The following is a 7,500-nucleotide window of genomic DNA, read 5'->3' on the forward strand; positions in this document are numbered from 1 at the left end:
TTTTGGGGGGGGGGAGTTCTATTTAAATAAAACGAAAATCACATATGAATAACTATAGAGGAACCCCAAAAAACACTGTTTTCATAATATATATCTAACATAAATTGTAAATAAAGTATATTGATATTATGTTAGAGAATATTTGGGAGATAGTTCTGGAAAATACTTACATATAACATAACTCAGAATAATATTATTTTGGTTTTTCTTTTGAAATAAAACAGAAATCATTTATGAAAAACTATTCAGGAACTGAAAAAGTCATTGTTTTCATAATACATATCTACCAGAAATTCTGAATAAAGTATATGAATATTATGTTGGCAAATGTGTCGAAGTTGGTGCCGGCAAATACTTTCATATATGAATATAGGAATGAGTTTTGCTTTTGAGCGCTAGTTCGTCCTATTGGGCCACGGCGACCACAACTACCTGCATTGATGATTCAAACAAAATTATCATGCAAATGAGGCTTTATGCAAAATGTCTCGCTCTCACTCTCTTTCGCTGGGAATATAATGGAAGGATATATTTCTCCATTCATTTCCCCATATATTTACTTATGAATTCACTCTCGTATTTTGAGGCTATGTCGTTCGTTATTTATATCATTGGTGAATTTGTTTCTTATTATATTGAATATTAAACATTTCGGCTGAGAGTTTTTATTTACTTCTTTAATAAAACTGTTTCTTATATTAATTGTCAAAAATTTCGGCTAAATTAAAAATTCATTATAGTATGTTATGATTTTTACAGTCTTCCTTCCCTCCCGTAGTGATTACAAATGATATATATATATATATATATATATATATATTATATATATATATATATATTTTATATATATATATATATTGATATATGCATATATATATATCTTTATATATATAAAATATATATATATATATATATATACATATATATATATATATATATATGTATATATATATATATATATATATATGTATATATATATATATATATATACATACATATATATGTATATAAATATATATATATATATATATATATAAATATCTATCTATCTATCTATATATATAATGTATATATATATATATATATATATAAATATATATATATATATATATATATAAATATATATATATATATAATGTATATATATATATATATATATATAAATATATATATATATATATATATATATATATATATATATATATATATATATATATATATATATGTATTTATTTTTAAGAAATCAATAAGTGCATTAGAAATTTTGGGTGCAGGGTTACCAGTATAATTTATATTATTGTATGGCCAATTTTGTCACCGGATAAATTCTAGCAAGGGTTGTCTATTAAAAAGTCAGGTAATCTAACAAATCTGATACCATTAATGCCATATAAAACACAATTATTAAAATTTACGAAACATCATTTGAGGAAAAAGGTCTGCAATTCAATTAAGACTTTATTCTTGCTAGTCGTGTTCAAGTATACAATATTGATCTCACATATTAAAGAAAATAAGTCACACCATTAAAAACAATATCGAATATCCAATAAGATTACTAATATTTTCCCATTGACTATATAAGTTGATCCACTAAGAAGTCTATAAAAAAAAAAAAATCGATATACAGCAATATTAGAATGAGCAGAACTCTATTTTCAATTACCGTAAGAAGCAGCGTTGTATCTTCATTATCAATTTCAATTTAACTCTTGTGCATATTCAAAAAGAAATTAAATCCAATTGATTATATATCAACGATGCCTTTGATAATTATAAGAGATACTCACATACTTAAACATAAAAACACACATACAAACACTTGGTTTTATATGATGATAAGATAGTTAGTTTGATGGAAAACTCGATAAAGGAAAGATTTCATATATATATACTATATATATATATATAGATATATATGTGTGTGTGTATATATATATATATATATATATATGTATATATGTATATGTATTATATATATATATATATATATATATACACATATATATATAATTGTATATTTATACAAATATATACATCTATATAAACATATATACATACATAAATACACACACACACACACATATATATATATATATATATGTATACTATATATATATATATATATGCATATATATATATATATATATATGTAAGTATATATAAGAGAGAGAGAGAGAGAGAGAGAGAGAGAGAGAGAGAGAATAGCATACATTTTTTTAAACCAGGGCCCTCAAGAGAGAGAGAGAGAGAGAGAGAGAGAGAGAGAGAGAGACGTGGGAGGGAGCGGGGGGGTGTCTGCCGGTTGTTAAGGGAGGCTGGGAGAGCATTTTAGACGTCGATGGAATTGACTGGTGTGGTATTCGAGATTCTCCTCCACATCCAACAATGGCGGCATTCGAGATGCAAAATAGAATCGTGTCTCGAGAGGAAGATCCCGCCAGTTTTCATGTTGGTTGATGCCAATGATGCGCTCGTGACTGGAATTGCTATTATTGCTTAGCCGTGAATCCAATTTCGTGTAGAAAATGGCTCGAAGTTGACCATTTTCCCAAATGATCATGTGAGAGGAAGATATTTGTGGGTGTTGGAATAAAAGCTTTTACAATGTAAGAACGTTACATGAAGCCTATTCAAGGGTGAAGTGTTTTTTTTTTTTTTTTTTTTTTCTTTTCTTTCCTTTAATAAAAAGAACTCTGTAAATGTGGATTTAACTTTACTGAATTTCCTTTATTTAATGTTTAAAGATTTAAAGGCCCCTCTGTATTGGCAGATGCAAGGGACAGTGACATTACCCTAGCAAGCAGGACAATGCCCTGGAGATTGATCATAGATACAATATGACCAGCGCCCAAGCCCCCTCTCCCACCAAGCTAGGAGTAAGGAGGGCCGGGCAATGGCTGCTGATGACTCAGCAGATAGATCTATTGGCTCCTGCAAGCCCCCATTCTTAGCTTAAAAAGGATGGCAAGGTTGCAGCTAACAAAGAAACTAACGAGTTTGAGCGTCACGCGAACCCCATTCCGGCAATTACCAGTCAGGTAGGTTATAACATACGCCACCACAACTGGCATTTAATGGAATGATTATATTATTAAACTATTTCCTGTTAAGTGAAAATATTCCCATTGAAATTGCAATATTTTTTAGAACCTTTTATTGGTTCCAGAATTCCTCTGTTCCATCTGATTCAAATTAAACCTCAGAGAAAAGATGCCTGTTAGGTCACCATGAAGTAACCTGTTTATAAACACTTCTCTGGATATATAAGCTCCTTTGTATAATACATTTGAATAATTTTGTTTAGTTTTTGGTATTATTCTATTTATCTTAACTAAAATGCCTTAAAAGCTTTGTAATTAATTAAGTATGGAAACAGTAAGAGTATAATCTGGGCGGTAAATATGTGTTAACTGAATTCTTTAATAGTATTCTCTTTACTAACTTATTAGCATGCTCGGAGCACTGAAGGCGTTTATGGATATTGACTGCTAGATTCTCTCTCTCTCTCTCTCTCTCTCTCTCTCTCTCTCTCTCTCTCTCTCGCTTTATTAATGAAGTAATTTACTTTTGTTGTTTTTGATTCTATTACTTATGTACCTGATTTTGTTTCCACCTGAGTAGAATGTCATTCGTGTTCCGCAAAACTTAAAAGTTTTTGAGGAAAAAAGAAAAAAAAAAAAACATTATATGTACAATGCTAGCCTTTAGCAACATGGTCCTTTTCGGAAAAGGTCTGTACCCTTCTGCACGCTTTTTTAAGTCTGAATCTTCTGTGCTTTTTTTTTTTTTTTTTTTTTTTCGGCAGTTCTTTTCAGTTAGATAGAACTCATCAGTGATATTATTGGAAGATACGATATAATTATCAAAATATATAAAGCTATGAATGTGTAACAGGTAGGTAAATAGAGAGAGAGAGAGAGAGAGAGAGAGAGAGAGAGAGAGAGAGAGAGAGAGAGAGATTTAAGCATTTCTGGCTTCCTAACATCTACGGTCATTGATGCAGTGTATAGAGAGAGAGAGAGAGAGAGAGAGAGAGAGAGAGAGAGAGAGAGAGAGAACTACAAAAACTTATCCTTATCGTTCTTACATTTTTCTTGACTTCAACTCCGTCACTGATTTTTCACCAGGGATCGAACGCAGTCACACGAATAAAAGTCAAAATAAAAAAAAACATTTGCTTGAGAAAGAGAAGAATTACATTTCAGGTTCTGGGTTTTTTCTTTCATTCGAGTTTCTTACCAATGAGAGCGAACATGGCAATTTTGTCTCCATTTCTTGGAATCAAAAGTAGCTATTTTTACTCTCCGGTTGTGGTAATGAAATGTCTACTCCGATTGGATTGAACATAAACTCAAAATATAAATTTTAACCATTGAATGGAGAAAGTCAACATCTATATTACTTATAAACTTTAAATATAATTCTACGTCTTTTTTTCTGGGGAAAGTGACCATCTATATTACTTTTAAACTTTTAATACAAGTATTCGTCTTTTTTTTCCTCTCTCTCTAGGGAAAGTGACCATAGGTATTACTATTAAACTTCAAATATAACTCTTCGCCTTTTTTTTTATTCTGTGGAGAAAGTGCCCATCTATATGACTTTAATATAACTCTTCGTGTTTTTTTTTTTATTCTCTGGAGATAGAGACCATCTATATTACTTTTAAACTTCAAATACAACTATTTGACTTTTTTTTTTCTCTCTAGGAAAAGTGAACATAGATATTACCAGTAAACATTATATACAACTCTTCGTCTTTCTTTTTTTATTCTGTGGAGAAAGTGACCATCTATATTACTTTATTATAACTCTTCGTCTTTTTTATACTCTGGAGAAAGTGTCCATCTATATTACTTCTAAACTTCAGATACAACTATTCGTCTTTTTTTTTCTCTAGGGAAAGTGAACATCTACATTACTTTTAAACTTTAAATAGAATTATTCGTCTTTTTTTTTTCAAGGCAAAGTGACCACCTATATTACTTTTAAACATTAAATATAACTCTTCGTCTTTTTTTCTTTTCTACGGGGAAAGTGACCATTTCTAGTGCAGGGAAATAGATGTTTTTGTACAATTATGGATATATAAAAGCATAAATGCATACTATCCTTATGAGACAAAAACGTTCTTGTATGCAGTATCTTAAATACATTAAGACAATGTTATAGGGAAATGTTGAACTTTGGCTAAAAATATTTCTTTTTTAACTTTTACATATTTTTTTTTCTTTACGCATTCGACACTAAACAAAAAAAATCAATAAAGATGTTTATGTATGGAACACTAATATTTAGCCAAAAATCCTCTCACATGAGAGAGAGAGAGAGAGAGAGAGAGAGAGGAGAGAGAGAGAGAGAGAGAGAGAGAGAGAGATTATTTTCAGTATTCCAGTAGGTTTGACGTATATATGTGTTTCCTCCAAGCTAAGTCCCTACCGAATGGTCTGATCCCCGTGATACAAAAACACACGAATGGTTTCTTGGTAAAGGATCCCTTCTTTTATTACTCTAATAAAGACTTGCTAATATGTGGTTGTACCATATTATTATTATTATTATTATTATTAGTAGTAGTAGTAGTAGTAGTAGTAGTAGTAGTAGTAGTAGTATCATTATCATTATTATCATTATTATTATTTTTATTATTATTATTATTATTATTATTATTATTATTATTATTATTATTATTACTATTTCCTAAACTACAAACCCTGGCTGGAAAAGCAGAATACCACAACCAATAGGACTGCAGTAGGGAAAGTAGCCCAGTGAGGAAAGGCAATAATGAAATAAATAAGCTATATATGAAAAGTAATGAATAAAAACCTAAAGAAATATAAAATATTTTATGATCAGTAACAACATCAAAATAGATCTATCATATATATACTATGAACAGAGACTTGTGTAAATCTGTTCAAAATTAATCTGTTGGCAGCAAGTTTGAACATTTGAAGGTCCAACGACTCAACTTCGAGATTAGGAAGATCATTCCCAAACTGGTCACATCTTGATTAAAGCTTCTAGAATACTGTGTTGTGTTGAGCGTTACGATGGAGAAGGTAAGACCGTTAGAGGTAACTGCATAGCTAGTAATACGTTTAGGAGTGCAACATATGATTTGAATTTTGGACAAATCTTATATAAAACGCATAGAGAACTAACTGAACGAATGTACCCGATATTAATATCCAGGTCAAGAATAAGGAATTTAATAGAAAACAAGTTTTAACAAACAAATTAAGATGAGAGTCAACAGCTGAAAACTAGACCGGAGAACAACACTGGATGCAAGGCAGAATATCAGAATTATATTGATCACCGAAGAGTTTAAAAGACATTCCAATTAAGCGGGAGATTTTATTCTTCTGGAAACGTTGTAAGCGCTCGCTATACAGGCTGTCTGACCAAAGATCTGGCAGTGATTTTAGCCTTCTGGAAGCGCTAAAGAAGAAGAAACAAATCAAATGTTTCCTGAATGTAAATTCATAAGGGAGTTATATACATTTAAAAATATCATCAATGCAAAGATTCGTAGGTTGGAAAGCCACTTCCATCAAACTACTTACAATTATATTTTGAGTTTTTTTAGGGTTTAACTTCATCCCCATAATTTGTACAATGCACTTAATTTACCTACATTCAGGAACCATGGATAGATATTATTAATCATCGCATACTAAAATATTACTTTCATTTGGGTCATCTGTCGGAAACCCAGATTGGGTCTCATTTAATTACTCGTCTAGTTTTCCTGACATTGGTTACGTGGTATTTTGACATTTTCCCCAGAAATACCAGCCACAAATTTTGCCATTAGATTTCAAATCATAATTTAGATTTTCGATTTAAGAGTGAAAGTGTCGTGAAGATATTAGTGTATGATGCTTGATTTAATGCTTAGATATTGGGCTCATTTTTATTACATATTTCAATATGATAGACCTAATTCTTTTCATTTCGAACCATTATATTATAAATCAGTCTTATTTACTTCCCTATCTCTTCCTATAAAATTATGACTATTTCCTATGAAATTTCATTCTTAGATGTCCTTATAAATATGAAATATATTCTAAGCTGTTTTTTTTTTTAACATTCTTGTGAAAATCTTACTCAAAATTTAAGTTATTAGGATGAATTGCAACAATAAATATATCTTATCTGTCCTGTTATTTCAACATTCACCAGTATTAGTATAGGCATCTGTTAGAATAAGGTTTATACAATTCAAAGTACCATCCATCCCCCGCACATAATAAAACCCACGAATAGGGTAACCGCACAGGCTATAGATTTTGACTTCCATATGTCATTGGTTTGACATCAACCGCACGCCACAAATTTCTGTCCAGATACGTCCTGGAGGCATCAACAATAATTTGAAGCCTGACATAGTTATGCTGGCGTTTCCCCCCCCCCCCCTCTCTCTCTCTCTCTCTCTCTCTCTCTCTCTCTCTCTCTCTCTCTACGACGGCGGCGTTTGTAGGGCGA

This window comes from Palaemon carinicauda, chromosome 16, assembly GCF_036898095.1.
Source record: "Palaemon carinicauda isolate YSFRI2023 chromosome 16, ASM3689809v2, whole genome shotgun sequence".
Lineage (NCBI taxonomy): Eukaryota > Metazoa > Arthropoda > Malacostraca > Decapoda > Palaemonidae > Palaemon > Palaemon carinicauda.